The following is a 27,647-nucleotide window of genomic DNA, read 5'->3' on the forward strand; positions in this document are numbered from 1 at the left end:
ACAATATTCGGTTGTGTCATTTTCCATTACATAACACGTGTTGTGAGGCAGGGTCTTGCCAATACAACAATGAGTTATTTAAACCCAAAATTTTTTATGGAAAGCCAAAAACGTTTTTTTTTTTCAAATACATCAAAACTTATTAAAGGAATCATCTACAGACTCTATCACTACTTTCCCTTCTTTCTCCTCATCAGCTTCTCATCGTTATTAGTATCTAAAATTCTCAAACCACTGGAACTTCCAGAGCTTTTGAACTGAGACATGTTATTTTTATTCTAGTCACTAGAAGCTTAGTCATGAATATTATTTGGGGAATTCATCTAAGATTAGTTATAAAGTTTTAAGATTCTAAATAAATTCCTGACCCCTAAACAGCACAGGTTTTCTTGGTAGCAAAAGACCTATAAAAGGAAATAAAGCAGAAAGAGGACATTTGCATATTTTTAATGTTTAGTGTCTCTCTTGGTAATATTGGAAAACTTGAGCCAGCCCATTTCCAGTAACATTTAAAAAGAAAAAGTGTTTTTTTCTCACTTCTAAACTTTCATTTTTTTATGTTACAGCATGTTTTGCCTTTTAGATATTTTCTTTTTCATAGAATTTTTCAATTAATTTTGTTCACTAGATTTCTTCTTTGATTCTTAACCAATTTTCATATGATTTAAGTTCATTGAGAGTTTTCAGTGCTTACTTAATTAAATATGTACCCATTTTGTTACTTTCTGAAACTATTTAAATTGTCTGTATTACCTAAATTCCAGATTTGGATATCAAAGCTTGAGTGGATAAAGTGGAAGATTTGTAAGTTCAACAAGCATTTACTGGATCACTACTATGTTCAAGGTTTTTAGTTTAATGCTACAGGTACTAATAGAAAAATAGTTACATAAGAACTTTTGATATATGTAGTTGGGATACTGTATCTGAAAAACAGTTGGACTAAACTAACTGTCATCATGTAAGGGTTTTAAATAGTTGAGAGGATTAGAAAAGACAAATCTGAAGGACGTGAAATTTGAACTGGTGGTCTTTAGGTATAAGCAGAATTGACGTGAAGTCTGGGAGGGAGAAAGAGGTAGCAGGATTCCTGAGAATGGATGAAGCGTGAGTAATGTTTCAAAAGAAGAAAATCGTAGGGACACATTTACAACTTCGCGTAGCTGGATTATTGAATATTCATGGGGGGCCAGTGGGATATTAAGCAGGGAAACGAGGTAGAGGCCACCTTGTAGAGGTCTCTAATATTTGATTGCGTGGACCCAAAGAGGTAATTGAGGTGCTTAAAAAGGAGACCTGGTAACTTAAAAAAAAATAATAATTGGATGTTGGCATTTTCAGTGGATTAGAACAGAAAGGCCTGTAGGAGAGAAAGCAATTTATGAGGATTTACAATAAACATTGTGCTTTAAGTGGGATTGAAAGGAGTTATGGACACGAACTTTACAGGCTTTTCAATTGTGTGAATATGGCCCCAAATGTCATAAATGATCAAAGATCTGTGCCTTAGTGAATAGAAGCATCTTAGGAAGAAATAGATAGGTCAGAAGAAGGAGTTAGCTCTGAGGGAGGCAGTATAGTTTTCTTTGGTCATACCGACTTTGCGGTCACAGTGGAAGCATCCAACAGACAACGTCTAACACTCTGTTGTAACCACAGGCCTTGAGCTCGGCAAAGAGGTCACTGGGATTGGAGATACACATGAGAGAGTCATTTCCATAGGCAAGATTGCTAACGACCATGAGATGAGAACAGAGATGTGTACTCTGAGAGACTGAGTACTGAGGGGAAAGGCATGTGTACTCACAGAAAAAACCCTGAGAAATATATTTAAATGGGGGTAGAGAGAAAGTAAGTAGAGTTGCAGAGCAATTAAAAAAGAAGTAGGAAAATTTTCTGGGGAAAAAAGAATCAAATGAGTCTGTCCCGGAGGCGTGGAATGAAACTGTAGAGGGGATACGGATGAAAAGAACTGAGAAAAGCTCTCTGGCTTTGGAGGTGAGGAGGCCATGGGTACCTTAGTAAGAGGAATTTCAGTAGACAGGCAGAAGGGAAGACAGACCACAGGAAGGGAATGGGAAGAGTGTGGGGTGTGGTGCCAAGCCATCCTCCATGTAGAGACATTGTAGGTGATTGGACTCAGGAGAACAGAAGACCCTCAGTGGCAGCTTGAAGGAACAGCAGAGCTGAAGGATCATCCAAATCCATTTACTGGATGAGGCTACCTCTGCATGTGGGAAGGCAGTAGAGAAGAAAGCCACAGAACTAGAAGATGGGAGAAAGAGTACAATTGAATAACCAAGTATTTAAAGAGGGAGCAATCCAGAGTACAGCCAGCTGAACTGTGTATCAGAGCACCATTTCTTTTTCAGAAAAAAAAAAAAAAAAAAAGGACTGTAAAGAGGTGTGTGTGTGTGTGTGTGTGTGTGTGTGTGTGTGATAATGGGTATTTTTTTCTTCTCAAGTTGCTGGCCCAATACAGGAGATCTCAATCTCATCAAAGTAGGGCATAAGGTCCTGCTGAGATTGATAAGGTCTGGATGAGGTTAAGGATTTGTGTGAAAGGTTTTTAAAAAGTGTTATAAGAAGCATCAATCTATGACTAGACTCAAGATATATGTTACTTCTTGACTTTGATCATTATTATTTTTCCACTTAATTGTTGTTAGAGACTTCTGATTATGCTCAAAATAGAAATAATAAAGTATTTTTTTAGCGAATCCTAATAGTGAAAAGATTATGTAAATTTACTGATAAAACGTCTGTTTTTTTTTTCTTTTTGGTAACTGTGGCTAGACTTCAAAAATGATTTTCACTTTTGTTTATTCTGTAGATATGCTCTTTTGTGCTTGTTTAATTCTTAGAATGGATGAAGTCACATATTAGCAATATTAAAGCAATTAGCCGTATTTATGATTATCCATTTAAATATGCAGTACATGTATGTGCATATCCATGTGCTATATAGCTTTGTACATATAAAACCATATATCATAATTATCAATTTAAATTGTATATACACAGTATAACTATTTTTTCCTTGAAAATCAGTTAATTGCTATGACTGAAAATATCATGATTTATCAGGTACTTGTGAGGAAATGCTATTAGATATGTTAGAGTAGAGAGATTCCACCAAGAAAGTTTTCTAATTTGAACATCTGGAATTGCTATACACACGCACACACAGAGACACCCACAGTGTATTAAAATTTGAAGAGAAAATATATTAAACCAGACCTAAAAATAGTTTTATTTCTTGACCTTTGAGCTGCAAATGCTTTGTCACTCTTGCACTTTTCAAAGACAACGTTTAAACTTGAAAGTAATGACCGATGGAACCATACTATAAAGGATCAAAACAAATAATTTTTGTTAATATTTACAAATATCCAGTTCTCTTCAACTTCTTAACTAGCAATATTCTATATTCCTTGGTCTTCCTTTGAAGATGGCACGTTGTGATACAGTTTTGGCCCATGTTACAAAAGGAAAACTGACAGACTCCTACGTTCCCAGGCTCAGCCATAAAACATCCTGTGTCCAATGTGTCATGGAGACCAGACTCCTGTCTCTGCCTAAACCATGATGGGAAATAGCAATTCACATACTCGCTTCTGGTGAAGAAGAAGTTGCAGGGTCCCTGAATATCTGTTCCTGTGGGAATCCTATCTTTCTTTAGCACTTGCTACATTGGCATACATACAGCTGCACAACATCAAGGGGAGGGCCGGGCCACTCTTCTGCTTTGTCATTGTGGAAACGAAGGGCGAGGTGTGGAACTCGCCTCTGCATCCTGTGACTTCATGTCTGGAGCACATGGTTGTGTGCTGTGCTCTCAACTTGCCATCTTCCTTCATGATCGTTTCCCATATGTAGAACACCCTGATTTCTTCTGAGCATCCATATTCTACCCAGCCCCCCAGACCTGATTCAAGTCCTTCCTCCACTTCCAACCTCTCTGACCTGCCCCTTCTCTGAGCCTCTCTACAATACCATTTTGTCACCCCACTCTGACCAATCCTTCCTCCTATCCCTTCATTTCCTCCACCCCTACCCCTGACAAGCGCTTTGGCTTTCTTGTAGGTCTTCAAACCCAGCAGGCACATTTGAACCTCTAGGGCCTGTCCCTTGATAGTTCCTCTGCCTGGGACTATGTCCTTCTGACTTAGCTCCTTCAAAAACTTCCCTGGCCCCTCTCTGCTTAAAATGTTAACTCATCACTCCTATGCTTGGAATTCCTATCTGCTTCTCTACACATAGAGATTATTATTCACCATACTTATCACCATCTGATGTACGAAAGGTTTTCCGTATTTACTTCTTGTCTGTCTCTGCCCAGTAGAAGGTAAGGTTGATGAGGTCAAGGACTTTTGTCTCTCTATTCATTGCTCCATAAGGGTCTGGTGCACAGTAGGTGCTCAAAAAATATACTTTTGAATGAACGAACTCCTACATTTTACACAGAATCCAGCGTAGAGCTAAAACTTTGTCTTTTTAACGATACGTTCTGTAGCATGTTATGATATGTTCTCTCCTTAGTCAGCTGGGCTTGGAAGCAAAGGTCTCTTAAGATGTTGGAGATGGAAGGACACCAAATATCTCATACATTCCTTGGGGGAGAGCTACCTAAAAGAGACCCTGGATGAAGGTCATTGACTTTGGATTTTATGCTAACAAAAAAATACACATTTGCCAAGCTAAGCCACTGTAATTTTAGGTTGCTTATTAAAGCAGCTAGCATTACTTATCCTAATACAGAATATCTCAGTAAATTAATCCAGCTTCTTACAACAAAAGAACTTCAGTGTTCTTGTACATCAGTTGTTTTTCTAAACTGAACACTTTTAATAATGCTTAATAATCCCCTAAATGAACCTGAAAATTAGGGGAGAGCAAAGTTAAACATCTTTCTTTACTGTATGGCTTCTTGGAATCCAATGTCATTGCAAATATTTAAGAAGGAAATATATCAACGTTCCTAATCATATTTATCCAACAGAGCACTTTGATTAAAGTTACCTTTGTTAACATCACCCAGACAATATTCCCCCCAAAACAGTCTGCACTTAAAAAATGGCAATAAATGAACTTTACTACACAAGATTATCGAAAGATTAACTGTTTACAATGAGGCCTAATTTTTAATTATACTGAAATACACCGTTTTGACATTATTTTAGAAATAATAAAAATTCTATTGAAAGCATTTTTATTATGCCTATAAATGATACATAATACTCAAATATGAAAAATTTCCTTTAAATAAACAGTATACCGTGCAGATCAAAGATACAGCCTAAACATAAATCAATAATAATAGTACATGAAGAAGCAAGCTATAATCCAAAAATGGAATAAGCAGTCAGAGCTGACAACCTCCATGAAATGACCATTCATTTTGTTACGCATGCCTTGCATTATTCAAAACATTTCCAGTGTTGTTTTAAATAATTTTATTTCTCAGTGACTATACAGACCACATTTTCTATTTGTAATTCTGTGAATTTCTTGAATTTTCTTTTGGACAGCAAGAGTAATACCATTTTATATTTAATTCTGCACCTCTGAATGTAGCCCACTGTCACATTCTAACATGTTAGTAAGAGAAAGAAAAAAAATTGCTCAGACCACTAAAAGGTATAATTCAATGGTATGATTTTTTTTCCATTCCATTTACAAGCTAGGTGGAATTTTAATGGGAATAGTTGAGAAATAGGCAAATTCATTTGACATCTTCATGTCCACTGACTCTCATTTAGAGAACAACAATAGCATAAATACGTATCTTGCAGACTTCTTCCAATGGGATGATTCCTCAGTTAACATTTAGGAGAAAATATATATGTATATAAATTTTTAGCTTAAAATTTTTAGCTTAAAAATAACCTTCTTGACTTTTCCTTTTAAGATAACATGTTTCTTCTATTTTATAGCTTTTCCTGGGCCTTTCTTTTTTGTGAAAATTTTTTAACTCTAATATCTTTGAATCCATTAGTTAAAACTAATTCATAATTTAAACTGAAATTCCTGAAAGTAAATACTTTTTAAACTTTGCAGTACTTTGCTGTGAGGGAAGAGGAGGAAGATATGGCCGGAGTGAGGGAGAGAGAAACTCCAAGAATATTAACCACAGGTAGCTAACTTGTATATACACAATTATTGTATCACACAATAATATCTTCAATATTAATAAAAAATGTACAGCCTTTCAAATTACAATGAGGTGCATGGGTAGATATTGCAAAGAATGCTGCTACAGGATCTACTAGAAGGACAAGGTCAGTACAAAGTCATAATCAATGCTGTTATTTGTAGCTTAGCTTGATTGGGAAGTTGATGATGTGATGGCAATTTCTTATCACACATCAAAGATTTACACATCTTCTGCATAGTTTGCTTTTAAAAAGTCACATTGCATTTTAATACTGAAACCATTTTAAATACTGAAACCAAGGACACACGGGTCTCAATCGGTCACAAGGGTACCTTAAATTGTTGTAAACACCAAGGTTAACATCCAAATACTTTGCTTTTTAGGCTGTGTCAGAAACACTTTTTTTGAAAACTGATTAAACATTGCACTGGAAAGGTAACAAGTACAAGTCAATAGAAATATCCTAAAAGTTATTAATAGAGGATTTTAGTAGCATTCAGTCTAGAAATTAAAATTTCCTTAAAAAACTAAGGACTTTCATGATTAAGAAAATTGATAACTTAAATCTCACCAGGTAATAAAGTCAGAGAATATTGAGTGGGATAGAGACTTGAGTGCTCAGTCTCCTAGTTAGTAATTGAATCTCTGTTTCAACAGGTGGTCAGAAGAACTCTTTTGATACCTGAAGATTTGCTCCATAAGGAGAAGAACTGCCTGCCAAAGTAGCTTATTTCCCTGGGGGGCTGCTACATTTGTTAATTTTTTTTTCCTTTTGTTGAATCTAAATTTGCCTTAATTTTACACCATGTAATAATTTCAATTCTGACTTCAGGAACAATTGAGGGGAAATCTGATCCACATGTACTGTTAAGCCATATCTTTACCTTTGAATACTTACGGATTGAATTGTTGACTTGGAATGCAAAATATTATATCTACTACATTTCAATTGCACAGATTTAGCCAATTGTATCAGACTGTTGAATATTTTTTGCTCTGACTAGTAATAAAAGGGTCATCAAACTTTAGCCTGTGAGCTAAATCCAGCTCAGTGCCTTTTCTATAAATAATGTTTCATTGTGAATGACCCATGTTGTTCTTCTTTTTTAAAAATGCATGGTCTATGGCTGTTTTCATGCTGTAAGTGACAGCAGAGTTGAATATTTTGACAAAGACTATGGTTCACGGAATGTAAAATATTCACTATCTTGTCATTTATAGGAAAACTTTCCCATCCCTGAGCTAGTACATCAGTTGTCCTTTCTACTTTCCTGCAGGTTCAGTGCGAATGCATCTATGTCCTCATGAAGACTGTAGATTAAAAAGTTGGACTGAGTAGGAATATTAGAGGCAAAAATCCAACTGGACACAGATACATTAATCATTATTTTTGTATTAGCTAATTTAACCTGATGTGTTCCCAAGTAATTAAACTGTCACTCAGCCCATGTTTCTTGCTCTCATGAAGGAATGCCTTGCTGAAATTCAGATATTCTCTCTCTGTTACACTCCTGAGCATACCATTTCAGTAACACTCTAAAACTGGAAATGGATTAACTGAAATGACTTCTTAAGAGCCCATGTTTGCTATTAGGACTCATCAATTTTCTAAGTGCCAGCACTAATCCATTTCTTCCCCTCAAATGTATTTCTCAGAAAACTAGTCCTTGTAGGACCTTGAATAAAGGCTTCCAAAGCCAAGTAATTTGATGAAATAATGTATTTTATACACTTTCTCTGGAGTCTCAATACGCATTAGCATGTTAAAGGGTATGGGGACTTCTTCAAGAAATGTATCTGGTTAAGGGGAGTCAATACTTTGCTTCCCCACATTATTTTAGCTACAGCATGTTTTTTTCTTCTTATGTATTTATCCAGAAACTTTGGTGGAAGGAACTTTAGAAAAATTTATAAAGTCCCTTGAGGAAGAATGTAAACTCAGTGAGCTTCAGATGTTGAAAAGCTATTTCCTGAGGGCATTAGAAGTGGGAGGAAAAATAAGCAGGAATAGTTTGGAGTATGAAAATATCTCAGAACTTTAAAAATAATAATATAATTCTATTTAAGAATGAATGTTGATTTTGCTGCTTTACCTGAATTTACTAGGCTGAAGTGATATTAGTTGAGCTGATGTAAGAGTAAGGAATACCCTCAATTTTATAAGAGCAGCTAATTATTAATTATCATAGAAAGAGCAATAGGTATGAACGAAAAGAGTAAATCATATCAGAAATGTGAAAACCTTTCATGAAGGCTGGAGTTATTTCTTCCTTACTAGTAAACCCACAGCTCATTACCTTGCAAGTAGTAGGTTCTTATTTAATTGTTGTTGAATAAGTTTGCCAATAAGTAAAAGCACAAATTGTGTAATATTATGGTCTACAAAATGCCATGTAATAGAGATATTTCTGGTAAGGCAGAAAAATTTCACTATTTTTAATTGGTTTTTCTAGCAAAGTATATACATGAAAACCAGGTATCCCCAAATAAAAAAATGAAAGAAATATGAGTTTAGCCATTCTACAAAACAAAACAAAACAAAACTTTACCTTTGATTCATTCAGAACAGTCATGCTCAGTATTTTTGTATTCAAAGTCACGGAGGCAGAGCTTAAAAATCAATAACGATCAAGTTGTCTGATTTCTTAGTTTGAAATTTAACATACACATAAATGCAGACCATAAAATTCAGTAACATAAATGTGCAAATGTCGCAGATAAGGGCCTGCAGACTCCTCCCTAAAAATACTTTGGGATATATAATTTTCGTACTTCTTTTTTAAACATTTGAGTGCACTATTTTTAAATGCATATTTAAACATAATGTTTTAAAATATTTTTCAATCACTGTGATATCATTTAGGAAACCACGGTCTTAGAAAAACCCACTGGGAATTTCTCTGAAAGAAAATTCCGATATTTTAGTTCTTTATGACACTAACTTTTCAAACCATCTCTATACATTTTGAGTGTCAGAGTCAAATTTTAAGGTAATATATCTACTTATTTACTTGAATCTGAATTATTTAGTGGGGGGAAATATATATTGTTAGGGGGTCTTGTTTGTTTTTATTTTAGAAACTGGCTGTCCTAGAGACTGCTAAAAGAAGGTCACCCTCTGACTTGCTGTGACATCTGACACTGCACTGATCATTAGGATTAATTTGACTAACTTGCTTGGTTAAATCAAAATACATGTGGCTTATATCACATAATGCTGCTATGACCACTTATTTAAAAAAAATGTTGGCTTCCAGGTATCCCCATTTTGGGGGAAGAATTATTAGGTAACTCTTATTTTACTTTTTATAATTATATATCATAATATCGCCCCCCAACACACAGTATTGGGTTTTGTCATTTTCTACAGAAAGGTTTTTTTTCTCTTCTTCTTAAATTTTATGCCAATTACATCTCAATAAAAAATTACTTTAAGCTCATTTTGTCAGATTGACAAGTTTCCAATCAATTGGTTAAAACACATTATATTGTTAAGTCTATGTTGGCTTCTCCACTAGATTCTAATCTCCTTCAGCTCAGACACCATGCTTTATTTATCTCAGTATTTCCCATAGCATCTGGCAAATAGTAGTTTTTCAAAAATATGTTTTAATGATTCAGGAATGATGCATACACATAAAACCTCTTGTAGTAGAATGTAGCATGCAGTAGACACTCAATAAATATTTCACTGGAAAAAGTACTGTCAGAGTTTTTCGACGAGTCACTGGATTGCTTTGTCTGAAGTCCTGAGTGCTTGTTAGTCATGGCCCAAGAATGTCAAGATTTGTCTTCAAAAGATCAGCACTATTGTCCATGTACCTCCCCTGAGCTGAGCTTAGAAGCATGGGCCCTGGAACGCCGCTGTGGTTCACATCTTACTGCCTCCTCCTATTTGCTGTGGGAGCTTTGGCAAGTCGTTGAACCAATCTGACCTAAATATCATGATCTATAAAATAACCTTCGCAGGATTTTGTGTGAATTAAATGATCAAAAAGCCTAAGGCATGTGATAATAACTCAATTCTTTAAGAAGCTACTATTCTTTAAAGATTTTATATGTTTATTTATTTGAGAAAGAGAGAGAGAGCACGACCGCATGAGCCGGGGGAGGGGCAGAGGAAGAAGCAGACTCCCCGCTGAGCAGAGAGCCCAAAGTGAGGTTCAATCCCAGGAGCCTGAGATCATGGCCTGAGCCTAAGGCAGATGCTTAACCGACTAAGCCACACAGGTGCTCTAAGAAGCTACTTTTATACTTTATCATCCAAACTTCTAATTTTTAATCAGATTCACATTCTATAAAGATTGAACATTTAAACACCATTATTGATCATATTTTTGGTAAGTAGCATGATTCCTCAGTGTCAGTGAAAACAGCCTTTCACATTACGGATTCTGCCTGTGAAAGTCCCAAACCTGCCATTGAGAAGCTTCCCCAGGAAGAGTTTCTTTTTCTTTTATTTATCTTTATTATTTTATTCGTCAGATTTTTGATATTGTTCCTTTTCGTCTGCTCCTTGGATCTTAAACAGGCATCCATACTCTCACTTCCCAGAATACACAAATCAATATTTTGCTGTTTCGCAGACATTGTCAGACTATTTTACTGCTCCGTTCTTAACGTCACCTCTCCACAGTCTGTCTTAAGCCAGTGTATATTCTTCTTCTGTTTTGATTTCTGTGTGTATTCCATAAGAAATAATTCGCATTGTTTTGACTGCGATGTTTTTTAAGTTAGATGAATGAAATCAAAACTGTAGACATCTTCCTTGCGCTTGCTGTTTCCCTCTCTTGTGTATGTCCCAGAGATTCCCCCATGGGTCCATTGCTAGTACTCCTCACGTTTATATCTATATGGACAGTGAAACTGTGACCCTTGATTTTGATGCCCATATCACTATCATAACCAATATTATACCACTGAACTGCTTTGTAATATTTCATCTTATTAATAGATCTCACTTTATATAAAACCTTTTATTTATTTATGGACTATTAGATCGTTTACAGTTTTATACTTTTACTAAGAATATTGTAATACAATAATTGTCCCTGGTACACACATATGAGGGTTTCTCTAGGCCCACACTGCACATCTGAGTAGAATCTCTGGGCCATATCTTACACTTTTCAAAAAATTTTCAAGATGGCTGTCTTATTCCTTATTGGTTACACCCCTTTCGGTTTACATTACTTTCCTATATTTCCTACATGCCTGAGACCAAAATTGGCTCTTAATCATTTTTGTATTCTCTGTAGTACAATGTCTGGCACAGAAAAATTTCATTCAGTTTTCTTTTTAACTCACTGAGGTTGGTGAATAGAATTCAGGGGGGCAAATGTGTTTCATAGAAAAAAATGGTATTTGTACTTTTCTTAACCTCTAAATTTCAATCATAAATATATGCTAAAAAAAGTAATATTAGCAGGACCTGTGATTTTTTTCACCAACAGAAGGCAAAGATATTTTCATATCACATTGTAGCTATTGCAGATGGGTCTAAATATCTTATATCTACCACTACTTTAAAATTACAGTAGTTATTAGATCCATCCCAGTATCTTCTTATTTAATGTCTTACTAAAGAAGCATCCATATTAGAACATCAGCATTTAAAAATATTTTTCTATGACTATATTTCAATATACTTGAATTCTTTTATAATCCTCTGCATTTTTAGGCATTATCTTGATAAGGAGATTACAGGATACACAGGAGGTTCATGGCACAACAAAGGTTAAGAACTCCATTAAATGTTAGTTCTTAAGCCTTTCCTTTGCTCTTTTCACTCCCTGACAGGCCTTACTGGAACCTCTTAATGTACTGAGAAATGTCAAGTCCTGAGAGACAATTTGTTAATTGAAAACGAAGCAATGCCACTTAGCTGTTAGCCTGATGTTCAACTATCTGTTTTTGGTGAAGCCTGGATCTCCTTGGGGATCACACTTGTTCATGTGTGAAGAGCACTGCCACGGAATTCAAAGAATCACACTACGGCTCTTACCTAGAAGTAGAAATAGAAGGAAAGCTCAAAAGGATTTAGAAAGATGTATTGTTCAGTTTCCTTGGTAACAGCCCCCTTCAGAAACTGGGCTCTCATCTTCATCTCTATTTCCCACTTAAGGTCTTTAATCTCTCTTTATTTCTGATTACTTTGGGTAGATATTATGTTCCTGAGTTCTTCTACGGTTTAGGCATTTAAATTAAACTGCACAGTGATTCCATTTTATTTTTTTCCTTTTTTTTAGATTTTATTTATTTGACAGGGAGAGAGAGGGAGAGAGTGTGAGGGAGAGAGGCATGCAGAGGGAGAGGGAGAAGCAGGCTTCCCGCGGAGCAGAGAGCCTGATGCGGGGCTCGATCCCAGGACCCTGGGATCATGACCTGAGCCAAAGTCAGACGCTTAACCGACTGAGCCACCCAGGTGCCCTTCCATTTTATTTTTTTAAATTTATTTTTATTGAATAAATTTTTCATGTGACATTGTATAATCTCAAGTTGTATAGCATGTTACTTTGGTACATTTATATACTGTTATACCTCTGCCATTATGGTGACATTTTCTCACATTATACATACTTATAGCACAATATTATTGTCTATATTCATTCTGTTGTTCATTAGATCTCTATTACTCATTAGAAGTGGCAATTCCGTTTTAAAGAATATATTTCTCTCCCATTCACCACAGGAGATATTTGGCCTTCTCACCCCAGGGCACAGCGATTTCCATTATTGATGCTTAAGACAACCAAGATTGGGAAAAATGAAACAAGACGAAACCAGAGAGGGAGACAAACCATAAGAGACTCTTAATCTCAGGAAACAAACTAGGGTTGCTGGAGTGGTGGGGGTGGGAGGGTTGGGGTGGCTGGGTGATGGACGTTGGGGAGGGTATGTGCCATGGTGAGCGCTGTGATTTGTGTAAGACTCATGAATCACAGACCTGTACCCCTGAAACAAATAATACATTATATGTTAAAAAAAAAAAAAAGACAACCAAGATTGGGTCAGCTAACTTTGCTAGGAAATAGCATGGAGGAAACTAGCTCATCCTTTCAGCAACTCCTAAGTAGAAGTTTTCATACTTTCCTGTTGAAAGTTCTGGCAAAGATTAAACTCTGATAATTTTGGAGACCTTACTCTGCAATGGAGAACTTGGGCTTCGTGAGTTTAGAAACTTGCTGAAAGTCAATCCCATGATGCCCCTCATTTTGGGGTACTCATTTTCATTGCTGTACTGCTTTCTTCAATGTCTATTTCACTGTTCATTCCACTGATGACATCTGTCCATTTGTATTAGATCTGGGATCTCCAGAGAAACAGAACTATTAGAAAAGAAAATATATATGTATATATAAACTTCGTGAGCTAATCCCTTATAATTAATCATATTATAGAAGTCATAATAAATAATATTATATGATTATTTTATGTAATAAATAATTATATGTAAATCACAATAAGTCATATTATATATGATTATAACAAATCCTATTATATATAATAAATTAATTAATCATAATATCATATTACATATGATTTATTATAGGTTATTGGTTCACATGATTATGGAGGCTGAGAAGTCCCACGATATGTACTTGGCAAACTGGAGATCTAGGACAGCTGATGGTATAGTTCCAATCCAAATCTGAATCCAAAGACAGGAGGTGACTGATGTCCCAGCTGAAAATAGAGAGAGTGAATTCTCTTTTCCTGAGCCTTCTGTTCTATTCAGGTCTTCAAAAGTTTAGATGAAGGCTGCCCACATTAGGAAGGGTAATCTGTTTTACTCAAATTCAATTCAAATGTTAATCTCATTTAAAACCACCCTCATAAATACATCTAGAATGTTTACCCACATATCCAAACACCCCATCACAGGACCCAGCCAAGTTGATACATAAAATTAACCTTCACACCATCAGTGGTTATTATCTCTTTATGCTAGGTTTGCTGTTAACAAACAGTTCTATGACTTAGTTTCTTCAGAGAACATGCAATACCCCCCTCCTCCATCTACTGTTTTTCTATTTGAAAGTCTAGAGATCATCTGGTTTTCAGAACTTGCCCTTGACGCTCACTCAAATCAAGGGTGTTGAAACTTCAAACAACACAGGGAAAATATGGGTATTCTTCTCGCTTTCCATTGAGAATTCTGACAATTATTTTTCCACCCTTCCTTCTTTGAGGTTCTTATTACTAGATATTACACTTCTAGCCCATCCAGGCTGTATAGGTTTCCCTTGCCCTCCCAATTTCCTTGGAGAGATTTGGAGTGGTCCAAGTGGATGCTACATACAGAGCAGGTTTGAAGCATAGCCCAGGAGCCCTGAACTTGGGGAATTTGAAACTTTTATACTGGATATTAACATGCCTACCCAGAAGACATTATCTTTATCTTCCAAAGCTGTGCATAAACCCACCCTTTGCTCTAGAAGGAGTCACTATCCCTATCTTCCAAGGTTATTTGCTATTGAAGGATCCTTAAAAAGGTAGTTTGGAACAAAAGGGCAGCTGATGTCCTTTTTCACATGATGTATGGAAATATTTGAGACTTATGGTGAACCGTTTTCCAAAAATTCCATGCTTCAGTCACACCAAACTACCTACACTTGTCCTAAAGTATTTTCTTAGATGTGTGTTTTGTTCATATTTCCATTCTACCTGAAATACACTGATCATTGTGACAAATATTATTCCTCTTTCAAGATTATTTTTAGGGGTGTCATATCCAAACATCACTTTTCAATACCCTTTTTACCTATCCCTAATCATTAACCATCCCTCCTTGAGCCCTAATTTATCATCCTCAAACTTCTAGCACAATGATGACATTACTCTGTTGTCCTTGTTTGTTTAAATGACTTTTTTTTTTTTCTGCTAAAAACATATAAGGACTACTTCTGATTTCTCCTTTTATCCTCTGGGTAGCATTGTTCTGCCACATGGTATCTACTGGAAAATTTGTTGAAATGGAGAACTGTTCCATATTCTGATAAAACATAATTTCTATTTTATTCAGAAAATTTAATGATTAAGATCAGGACAGAGCACAAATAAAGCTGGTTTTGATTTTTCTAACTACATTCATGCTATAGAATGGAAATAGAATTATTTAGCAACTCAAGACTTCACTTTGTGTGTATAAGGGCCCTCTTTGTTCTCCCCCAAACAATAGAATTCATACAATTTTTTCCATGACCACTTATTTCCTAGAATCTGGCTGTTTCTCACCCTCTTCATTTCTACCACCTGAGTTTAAGACACTACTTCTCATCTACTTTACTTAATAGCCTCCAGTGTGTCATCCTTCTACATTTACCCTCTAGAGTCACATTACGGCAGCCAGAGTGATAATTTTAAAATATAAATCCTGTCCCTCCCCTACTTAAAACCCTGCCACAGTTTCCTCTTATCCTCATAGTAAAAGCCAAATTCTGTATAATGACCTCCTTAGGGCTATTGTACAGATTATTTTCCCTGCCTAAAATGCTCTTCCACCAGCTAATTCATGTGAATAACCACTAACTTTAAGTATCACCTACTTAATGAGTACCTGCTTAAAAATGATTTTCCTACTGGAAAATCACTACTGGAATTACAAACTGTGCCCACACTCCAAGCATTCTTAATTTTACTCTTGATGACTTTTGCTTTTTTTTTCAGTAACGGTTATAACTCTCTAACATGCTTTATATAATTTGCTCTTTTTCTTTGTTTGTTGTTTGCTGTAGACTTTTTCCAGAATGTAAGCTCCACGAGAGCAGAGATATTTGTCTGTTTTTCCACTGATGATATCAATGCACATAGAGCAATGTCTGGTGCAGGGCAGTTTGTCAATATATATATATTTTTCTGTGAATCAGTTAATGAATAACTTAGGCACACTTAAGCAATTGTTATTACTATTTAAGTTGTTACCGATTAGAAGAGGGGACACTCAGGGATGGAATGAGAATAATGGTAAGAATACATTGGAGAGACTGAATTTAAGGCATATTCTGGACAATGTGAGTCTATAGACACTCGGTATTGACCCACCAACTCCCCCTCTGAGGCCCTCTGATGGTGGTGTATGTGAATCTACATGAACTGTCCATATTGTATGTGGCTATCTCTTTCCAGAGTAGGAGGAAGGAATGATTTTTAAGCATACGAAGTACGTTTTGAATCTAATATTATAATATTAGCAGTGTTCTTATCCTACAGTTACATATATAGTCCATTCATTCAAGTTTATTTTAGTATTTAAATAATAATTTATCATTTTATTTAATTTTATTTAATTTCCCACAATATGCAAATCTGTCACTTTCCTTTCCTTGGAAATCATATAGTCTGGTACTAATTTTTGCTCTGATAGCTATAGGAGAAACCAGACAGAAATATGTCTCAAGTGAAGCAACACATAAACAGGGTGTGGTTTCTTCTGTATTAGATAATCATGCCTTTGGGGTATTACAAAGCAGGAAGCGTAATTCTGAGATCTTGATTTTGGGGGTGTGCGGTTTTCCATGGATAACACACTGGAAAGATGTAGGTGTGTGGTCATGAGGATGACACATATTGTTGACCCTTCGAAATTTATTTTTACTGTAATAGGTAACTAATTACTTGTGAATCATTGAGCTAGAGTATAAATGATATTTTATCATGTTTTTTAATAATGAGATTTATAAATATTTCCTCTGTAAGACTGACTCAATTCATTTTTTTCAGTTCTTTTTCTCACTCTTCAAGCAAGAAATCTGATTCTAGGCATTTTCTAAAAAATATGTCATCCTTTTCTCCTCTTTCATAAAATGCAATTTTAATTTTATATTTTTAAGTGGTTTTTTTTTTTAGTTTCATCAACAAGACTTTTATCTTCCCACAATTAACTAAGAGTTTGCAATTAAATAAATTGTTGAGCCTTTTTTTGCCAATAGTTTTCCAGTGACCTATTCTTAAAAGGCAAGTTACCAAGCTTTACTGCACGGTGCATATCCATATATTGAGTTAATATCTATCAAGGATAAAGCTGAAAGACAAAATTTTAAGCAATCTCTGATGTAAAACCAGACAGAAACTATGTTCAGCAGTGTTAGGAACAAGTCGTTGCATGAACATGTTCTGCAAACAACTTGGTATTTAGATCTAATGAATATTTCCTACTTGGAAAATAAATTGCTGATGTGCTTCCTGGCACTGTCTTCCTACTGCCAGAACACATCATGTTTTTCTTTTGAAAGATCTTTCATAAAAAGATCTGTACCTTCAAATCAATTTGAGCTAATCCTTACATGCTGTGTTCCATTATTGCACACCAGAGAAAAATAAACACTGAGTTTCATATTATGAAAATGAACCCATGTTCTCTCTGTTGTCAAATGTTTCACTTTCTCTCTCCCCCTTCCCCCCGCCCCTCCCTCCTCTCTTCCTTCCCCACTCCATCCTCTTCTCCATCTCTTCTCCCTCCTTTCCTTCCTTCCTCCCTCCCAATCTCCCTCTTTCCCTGTCTCTTTCCCTCTGTCTTTCTTCCTTATTTCTGCATTTGAAAGAGTCAGAAACCCTGCTTCTTGTTCTGTTCTTCCTATAATTTCTAACGGACAGGGTGATATTCATATACAATTAGAAGTTCCTGTCCCTTCAACAAAATAGAGTGCTGTGCAGAGTGATACCAATTTGTGCTTGTGGCTGTACTTACGCTAACTCAGAATAAGTCAGTATGGTAAAACATATTTGATAAACATTCTGTCATCTCATTATTTATCATTAGTTGCAGGATAACCCATGGATTTAGATACAGGTGATGGGAATTAGACTCCAAGGGGTTGAAGTAGAATCTTTCAATATGTGTCCTGAGAATTAATTTCCAAGAAAAACATGAGGAATGCTTCTGTCGTTATTCTTGTTATTGCTTAAAAATTTCTTATAATTTTTTATAGTGACCTCAATAGTCAAAATGTTCTAATTTCAGTGCTAATTATTTTAAAATAATAATATATTTGATAGAATTTTGGGTGATAATAGTAAAAATTGTAAGCTGTGAAGTATAAAACAAATATCCTGTGATTTTATATATATAGCCGAAGATGATCATCACAGTAGTCTGGTGAAGACAAATAAGTGGTTTTCCCCACATCAAAGAATTCCCCAGTGGCAAGATGAAACTCTGCCCTGGGTCATCTGACCAGGAGTTGGGAATGTCATGTCTAGACTTTAGAGTCTTCTAGGAGAATCTCTAGTTCAATGAAATGATGGTTTCCAAGCCTCCTCAGTCTCCATAATTTATTATCATCAGGAATACAGCAAATATATAGGAATTCATCACATGTAAAACAATTTATTCCATTGTTAGAAAGCACTAGCTTTCAGTTATTTGCAAAGTTGAGCTGAAAATACCTTCCTGAAACATTCATACATGTGAGTTCAATTTGCTTGCTGAAGAAACATTTAACTACATTAAGCTCCCAACTTAACTACTCCACTGCCCTTTGAACTAATCTCAGTATGAGAAATTTTTTATAATTTTCACCATCATTGTCTTTGACTTGAGCTTGAAACCAAGTAGATTTGAATCACTTAATTCCCCTCAACTTGAATTTCTGAAAATGAATCCTTTGAAAAATGGGGCACTTAGTCGAGACCAATGTTTTCCAACCCAAATTGCACTTCAGTGTTATCAATGATACTAAGTCAGAGGGAGTAAGGAGAGACAGCCGAGAAGGAAGTGAAGGAAGATCTGGCTAGAGGAGGCAATATTTGAACTTGGCTGCCTTTATACCAGAGGGAGGACCACGTCTAGTTCTAAAAGTTGGTGATTTTGTGAACTCCACCTTGAGCTCTTTTGAAATTGTTTTGGTGCTTTATATGGTATTGAGATATTTGAAGGGAAAATAAACTTCTCAGCATTTCAATGATACAAAAGACAGGTAAAGTTAAAGATTCATTTGTCTTTAGAGGCAGCAAATGTTAAAATACACATCTTTATTTTGAATTTTCTCTTTCCTTTTAGAAACTTCTATTACTTCAAAAATAGTTATTTGGGGGCGATGATGAGTTTGTCCCAAAAGCTTAGAAAATTATTCAACATTAGATAACTCATGCTAAAGAAATGCCCCCGAAGATAGTGACTGTTCATTTTTAAATTGCTGTTTTCTTTTATAAAATTTGCATCTCAGAGGAACATGAGATGCATTTCCTCTTAAGGAAATCAGTGTGGCAGAGTTTCCTGCAAGTGCTCATTCCTTGCCTTGCATGACAGGCTTCATGATAAAGGAAACCCTCAACTCAAATATCATCTCCTCTGAAACTTGTTGTAAGTAGGACTGGTCACTGCCTTTTTTTTGTGTCTACAGCATTCTGTTCCTATTTCTTTTATATGACATATATGCTTGCATTGGGATTATTTGTCATTTCTACTAGACAGCTTGGAGGAACAAAAAACCCTACTAGCATGTATATATTGCTATCTATTTTATATATATCTGTATCTATATATGTATATAAATTGCTTGTGAGATTGCATTAAACCTCCTGTATCAGCAATCTGTGGCTGACAAAAGAAACCCTTTCTTTTTTATCTTTATTCCCGTCACGTCGGCAATTGCCACCCATACGCCCCTCTTCCCCCAAACCAGAGAAAGAAGATATTTTTTAATGACTTACAATACATTTCTAAATAGTATATAGATTTTATAGGAAATGATACAACCAAAATATTTTTTAAAAAATGCACCAGAGACTCTAAAAGCAGTAGGATGTGACTCATTTAAGAAAATTTTAAATGAACACTCCCTTTACAAAAAGAAAAAAATGCAAAGCAAAGCCTTTTAAATCCCAAAGGTTCAAGGGGAGAGGAAGTGAACAGACCAATCTCAATGAGTTTTGGATGGAGGTGAATGAACAAATTAAAGAGAATTATAGAAAATGTCTAATTTTGCTCATTGTAGTAAATATTTAATTTTTTGTTGTTGTTTGTTTGTGTGTTTTCCTGCTTCTGAATTCCCTCACTATATTTGAGGACTATTTTTCTTTGTTAGCCCTGCTGGGACAGGTTTCATGTCTGCTACAGAAGCTGAAAGTCCCAGACAAGTTGCCGCCTATTTTACCACCTGTTTAGACACTTGACTTATTTCTAGCCTATCATGCGTTCCCACGTACACATTTGAATCTAGAGGAAGTGAGCCTGGAGCAAGGGCAGAGCAAACTGATGTTTGGTTTCCAAAGGTAGTAACAGAATTGGGGTAGCAACTGAGGCCATGTCACATGCCCACAGAGGCGGTTACCAACAGTTGTACCGAGAGAGCAGCGCTCACAGCAACGTGACCTCCATTAGGTTCTTTATGTCAGCAGAGTTTGGACCTAAGGGTTGCTGTCTATTTTTTTTAACCTTTTGTTTTTGTTTGTTTGTTTGCATGTTTTTTAAGTCTTCCCAGTGATTCGGTAAGGTATCCCAACTTCTTTTCAAAATGTTTCAGTTAACAGAGTCTGTTTCTATTGGATACAAGTAAGGACCACAATTCAGTCATTATCAAAGAAATTCTAGGTAAATTTAGGTATTATTTTATTGTTCCTAAAATACTAGCATATGTATAGTGCTATCTATTTTATATATATCTGTATCCATATATGTATATAAATTGCTTATAAGATTGCATTAAACCTCCTATATCAAAAATCTGTGGCTGGCACTGCAAATTGATATGGAAATAAAAGAATGATAGCTGTCTACACTATTTTGATCTTAATAGCTTTTCTCAGTTAAAATAATTTCAGCTTCTCAATATAAAATCATGATATTTCAAAACAAAGAGATGTTTGCAAAATCATAGGCTAGAATGTTTTATTTACTCAATGAATTGCCTATACTTTAAGACACTGCTAGCAATAGGGATGCCAAGGTGAATAACAAGTGGCTCCTACGTGAATAAAATGGAGACATTTATTTACTATAATATTGGAAGGCAATATGGTGATATGTACTGGATCATTATAATATTCATGTTCTTGATCCAGTAATTCCACTACTGGGAATTCGTACTAAAGAAATAACAGAAAAAAATGCCTCTGAAAATATGCATTGTAGCACTCCCTACCATTGTAAAAAGATCGAAAACAAATTCAATGTCTGAAAATAGGTGGGATAGTTATTAGCACTGTTCAGAAAACATGTTTTTTTTTTCCTTCTTTCACATGGTGAAATTGTATTTCCTTGTGCCCTTGAAGTTAGGAAGGGACAAGTACATGTGGATGGCAGTGACATACTGCACTTCCAGGCAGAAGCTCTAAACTTGGGTGCAAGTCTTCTTCCCTCTGGATCCTTTCCCAGCCTGCCTCTCTAAGTGACAAGTCCTGGAGATGAACTTCATGGAACCTGCAAGGGGCTGGTGGAGTGAATGAGAAATAATCCTTTGTGATTACAAACTGTTAACATTCGGGTGTTGAAGGTTACCGTAGCATAATCTAGTCTATTCAGAGTGAATCAATATGTTAAATGAATCATGATCTTTAGTGATATAAATAAAAGAAGCAAAATAACAGCAACTTATGTGTAGCTATGGACAAAGACCTAATAATATAAAAAAATGGAAATAATTTTGGTATGGCAGATGGGAATGTGAATTACTTTTTTCTTGTACTCTTAAGCTTCTACGTGATAACTTAAGTTTGTAAGCTACCCAGTGTCCTTTCAAAATATTTCACAGGTAAATTTAAATTTATTTATACAGGCTGAATTAATAGTACAATTGAATAATTAATTTAAAAACAAATTTTTACATATCCTTTAAAGTTTGCATATCATCATTTTGACTCACACCTTGATAATTCTATTCCTTACCTGATTCTATGCAGATATTCACTATAACCTCAACGGATAAAACCAGCCTTCTTTAAGGCCCTCAGACTTTTTATGCTTCCACCTTCGATGAGGACATTATGCATACTGATTTCTCGGCTTAGGTAATTTTCCTTCCATTTTTTTTCCCTCAGGTAATTCCTAGTTTTCCTTCTGCTTTGACCTCAAGACAGACTTCTTGTTTAGATCAAAGTCCCATTGGTAGCCCTGTGCACCAGCTCTTTATAATCTGTCAAAATTATGCATCTGCATTAGTCTGTGACTTTTTAACTAAAATCTCTCTCCACTTAGGCAACAGCACCATAATGGAGGGAGTGTGTTCCCCTCTGTGTTGCTGGTGACTGACAAAGTGACTCCCCTCTGATAGGTGCTCAACAGATGTTCATTCAGTGAATGTGTGAACAGTCATAAGTAAAACGCTAAAACATGGAATGATTAAATTGAATTCATAAATTTCTTATAACTGATTTTTCAATATTAATAACGTATTACAATATCATGTTACAATGGTATCGTATTAAAGATATATTCTAATACCATATTACAGATACCAGAGTAAGGTGTCATTAACCCTGTAAATGTTAGACTATATCTTCCCGATTGTAGATCTAGATTGTTGTCAGTCTTAGTTTCTCAGTTTTTGCCTTTTAATATTAAAAAGGAATTTTTTTCCTGTTTTTCAACTAAGAAGCCAGGGAAGTAAGAGCCAACCATTGCAGCATTATAGAGGAGGTGCTGGACCACCAAGCGTGTCTGAAATAGAGATGCCAAACCAGTTTTGTGAAATTTGCCTAACATGTATCTTCAAGTTATACGAGCGAAGACTAAAAATTCAGCCAGAAAATTGAAGAATAGATATTTTTAGGGAAAACTGTTAGTGTACCATGGGCACATACAGAGCAATTGGAAAGTTTGAAGTAAAATAAGAATAGTATGGTTTCACAGAAGACAAGGAAGGCGGGTCTATCAAAAAGATGGGAATGGGTGACACCGAATGCTGTTGCAATTGAATGTAATAACTTCTGAAATGTATATCTCAGATTTATTAACATGGAGGTCTTATGAAGAGCCAGTTTGCTATAGTGATGAGGATAGAAATCAGATTATGAAGTGTGGAAAAAGAAGAAGTGAAGAGAGAATTTATGTCATGAAACGGGGTTGTGATCATGAGGTGGAAGTTTCCTCTTGCAGCAACACCTGTTGTCATTCCTGAGGTCTGCTACCTTATGCTTATTCACCTTTGGGCTCTCTCCAGTTGGTCATTGCCCTCCCAGCACCTACGCACACCCCCGCCTTAACTGTAGATTCCCAGACAGGAGTCAGTACTTCACTGATATTCTGCAAGGTATAAAACAGAGAGGGATGGTCATCTCTTTTGTTCTGGGTGTCCTAGAGGTAGTGGATCTTTGCATTAACATTTTTGACTACAGTTCTATACTACTGACTCATTTTTAACTTAAAGTCAACTGAATTGTATAGATGTTCTTTTCTTTCCCTCTATCTTTTCTTTTTTCCTTTCCTTTTTTTAAGGTAAATATTATTCTGACACTGAATCATCCTAATATTTAATTTGTCCAGTAGTCTTTTGTTCTTATTTATGTGCACCTCTTTCAGTGTATACTTATTCTTAATATGTTTGTTTGGTAACTATGGCCCACATTCAGCTTAACCATGGATCTCTGATGCCTCAGTAATATGTATAGCATGCAGCCAGAGCACATTCAGCCTGTGGGGACATGTCAGCCACATAATTGATATCTATGATGATACTTTCTATTTTCCTGAGATACAATGGATATATAACATTATATTAATTTTAAGTATGCAACATAAGGATTCTACATTTTTATACATTTTGAAATGATCGCCACAATAAATCTAGTTAACATCTATCACCACACAGAGTGACACATTTTTTAAAGCGTGATAAAAACCTCAAACAGGCAGAAGACAGTGGGGTTTGAGGACAGGCTCTGGCATGATTCTAAATAATCCCCTTCACATCAAATGTTAAAGAAAATAGATGAAAAAGTGTACAAAATAAAATATACTCATTTTTATACTTCCCTGGACAACTACTGTTAATGCTTTATATTATATTTTCCCAAATGTAGTCATTAGTATAAAAAGCATATGCCTTTACACTTACAAGCTAGAGACAATACCTACATTCTGAGTTCTTGCTAGAGACTATATCTTCAAATCATTCAATATACATCTTTTACCAAAAGATTGGTTATAAAGAGAAATATTTTAAAGGACATGTAGTCTATTAATCAATTAATTTTGTTCTTGATTATTTTGGCAACACTTAAGTGCATATTTGAGCCAGATTTTATAGGTGTCCCCCTGAATTTCTTCTGTGACTAATGCTTTTATTCTTGATGAAGTATGCGAGTTCCTTCTGTACAACATCTACTGTTGCTTTACTTGTCAAGAGGTTTGTGAAGAGGAGCCATTCACGAAATTAACCATAAAAACATTATAAAAAACAAGTGGAAGAAAATATGTCTTTATTTTACGCATTTGTTTCGTTTTTTATAATGCAAGATGCGAATTTTATACCTAATTGAATTTTCATCAGTTTTCTGATCAAGAAGCTAAGTGCAACTTAGTATTACTATTTCATAATTGTATAGCATCCCTTGGCCTATATTTCTATATGCTTACTTCTGGTAATATTTGCTTTCATCTAGCTAAATTTTCATGGTTCTGATATTTTCTGTTTTATCATAACCCACCTCAAACCTTTTATAGATAACAGTGGGACACAGTTAAGTAGTTGGAGGGGAACATGTACTAGCATGAAACTGGTAACTCCATAAATATTTACTGAGTGATTGTTAATTAAGAAAGTCATACATCTCATTGTCTCTACTTTTTAGTGAGACCTGAGTTTGTCTGAATCCCAGGTCTACTCAGATTCACATGTTTGATCTTCTAGAGACATCGTGGTTACTAATTACTCTCAGTGGTAAGAGTGTCTGGCATAGTGAACGCTCAAGAAATGTTGGTTTTCATTTTTAGAGATAAAAGAAAACAGAGAAGGAGGGATAGAGGGAAGAGGAAGGAGCAAAAATGATGACTGGAGGGCTTGGGTGCTGCCTATGGCAATGAGGTTGGTGAAAACAGTACCAGCTGGTTTTTGGAAGAAGGGCAACTGAGCTGAGATTTCAAGTGGTTTGTATTGTTGCTGTCTACCTTGCCCCTGCCCCTTTTAATTTCAATAAAGTCTTTTCTTCATCTACAGTCTTTGTGTGTTTATGTTTATGTGGATCAAATATATGACTTGACTTCTATATGGAAGTTTCCTTGGTACCTAAAAGGGACAGTTTTCAGGAGATCTAAGTGTTCAAATTATCCTCTCTCTGAAACCCAAGTTCTGGAATGTCATCATCAGACTGTGAGTCTGGGGGCTGGACTTCCGGCAAAGCATGCCCTGCAGTTTCAATCCATTGTTTCAATGGTATCTTGTTCTTTAATGAGAAGTGTGAACCAGCGGACATTTGGCTTGCACTAGGAAATAGTTGCACTTGTTCAAAAATAAGTGTATTCTAGCCATTAACTGTCACTCAGAAGGCATTTAGTGAAAAACCATTAGCTTCCTAATACTGTGGTTGAACCCTCAGAGGTCCTAAGTCTCCTCGCCTTTAAGGACCACAGAAAACATTTCCCTCAAGATTAACGATTCACAAGAAGCAATTTGAAGATAAGTCAGTGCCAACCTGCCTTATGTTCCTGCAAGTATAAGGGAAGCCAGCAGCAATTTTGTTCACAATGCCTCTCATAAAGTTTGACTATAATATCTATTCTATATTCTATCTCCAATATTTGGCCAAAGGTTTGATATGATGGCCAGAGGGAAATATTTTCCATGTGAATATGTTTACAACATCTCTTGCATTTCAAAAGCTCTTTTATTAGATGATGAACTGCAAAAGGAAATTACAGAAGAGAGGAAAAGAAGAACCCATTGAGAATGCAAACACAAGGGGAACAGGAGATGTTTCTGAATTTGAAATTCTGGCTGACTTAAAGTCTTGTATTAGTAGCTTTAAAGAGAATCGAAGATAATCAATTTATGGTGCCAGAATCCTCTTAGTTTTATAACTGACAATATGCAACCTCCCAGCAGCACTTGGGAATGAAGTAGGGCTGAAATGTGTGGGTGACGAGAAAGACAGTATTTTTTGAAATAGCCCCAACAGAAGACAACTAGTAGTATTTGAAGAGATGGCCAGGAAAAACATTACTGGGTCAGTCTAGGTCAGCCAGATCTATGGTTTTGGAATCAAAACATAGTAGAATCATTTTTGGATCATTCATTGTGGGTTCCAGCAGCGTTTTCGTCCAATTCATGGCAGCAAATTTGGCACAATAAATTGCTTTTCTTAAATCTTTAAAAAATATACATATTTATGGATTTCTAAATTTCAGGGGTATTCAAGAAATAAAACTCAACAAGTGTGGCAATGATGGGGAAAGTTTGTTCAGGACACTATCTCATAAAGAATATACTTACCTGGGGATGACCAGAACATTCCACTGGGCTCAGACACCAGAGCACAACTGCTTTCCACTAACTCCAGCAAGAAAGACAGCTGTATCTTTCCCTGTTCCAACTATCTTCTTTCTTCCTTTATCACAGCTGTTATTAGCATCACCTTCTATCATGCCTATTTTTATTCTTTGCTTCTTTTCCCTTGGTCCCATATGTATCTTGACAAACCAGAGTGTAGGTGACAACTTGTTAATCTTAAAATGGTAGAAAAGAAGAGTGGTACCATTTCTTTATGCTTGTTTATTCACTTCTTGCTCTCTATTTCTTGCAATAGAAGAATGGGGGTGTAAACAACGTGGTAGAATTATTCAAGATATCTAGGTAAAAATATATGAGGTAATATCTTTTCATAATCATCAATGCTAGTGATTTCTAATTGCTATTTCATTGCCTAATTTTTATAAAGTAGAAGTGTGAAGGTGCCACTCAATTTCAAGAAAGCTATATTTTACTAGGGATAACAATATTAATACATTAAAATTGTAAAAATAATGTTAGAAATTCCCAAAGTTATATGGATTTCATGCTGTTTGTGCAAATGACAGGCTTGGGATTAATGTCAAAGTTTTGGTTTTCTTCTTTTTTTAAGATTTTATTTCTTTATTGACAGAAAGAGAGAGAGAGAGCGCGCACAAGCAGGGGGGAGGGGCAGAGAGGGAGGGGGAGGGGGAGAAGCAGGCTCACCAGGCAGGGAGCCTGATGTGGGGCTCAATCCCAGGACACCTGGATCATGACCTGAGCTGAACACAGACGCTTAATGGCTAAGCCACCCAGGCGCCCCTATGTTTTGGTTTTCTTGATGAAAGAAGAATGTCTATAGAATTTTCACAGGAAGAGCCTTCTGGGCAACTTACATGTCTTTTTTTTTTTTTTTTTTTAAACTTGTTTCCTATTGTCACAAGGTGGGATCCCATAGAATTGCAACAGACAGTGAACAAAGCTAGGCATGACTTGGCTATAAAAACCTCAGTCTTTCTCCTTTTCTCAGTGGCCAGTTGATCAGAAAATGGTAAGCACCATTCCCAAAAAATGCCTTTTGTTTTAGAGGCAGAGTTGTGCCACTGGAGAAATAATACAAGTCTAGA

This window comes from Eumetopias jubatus, unplaced genomic scaffold, assembly GCF_037043125.1.
Source record: "Eumetopias jubatus isolate StellerSeaLion01/CBP00866 unplaced genomic scaffold, mEumJub1_p1.0 scaffold_2, whole genome shotgun sequence".
Classification (NCBI taxonomy): Eukaryota; Metazoa; Chordata; class Mammalia; order Carnivora; family Otariidae; genus Eumetopias; species Eumetopias jubatus.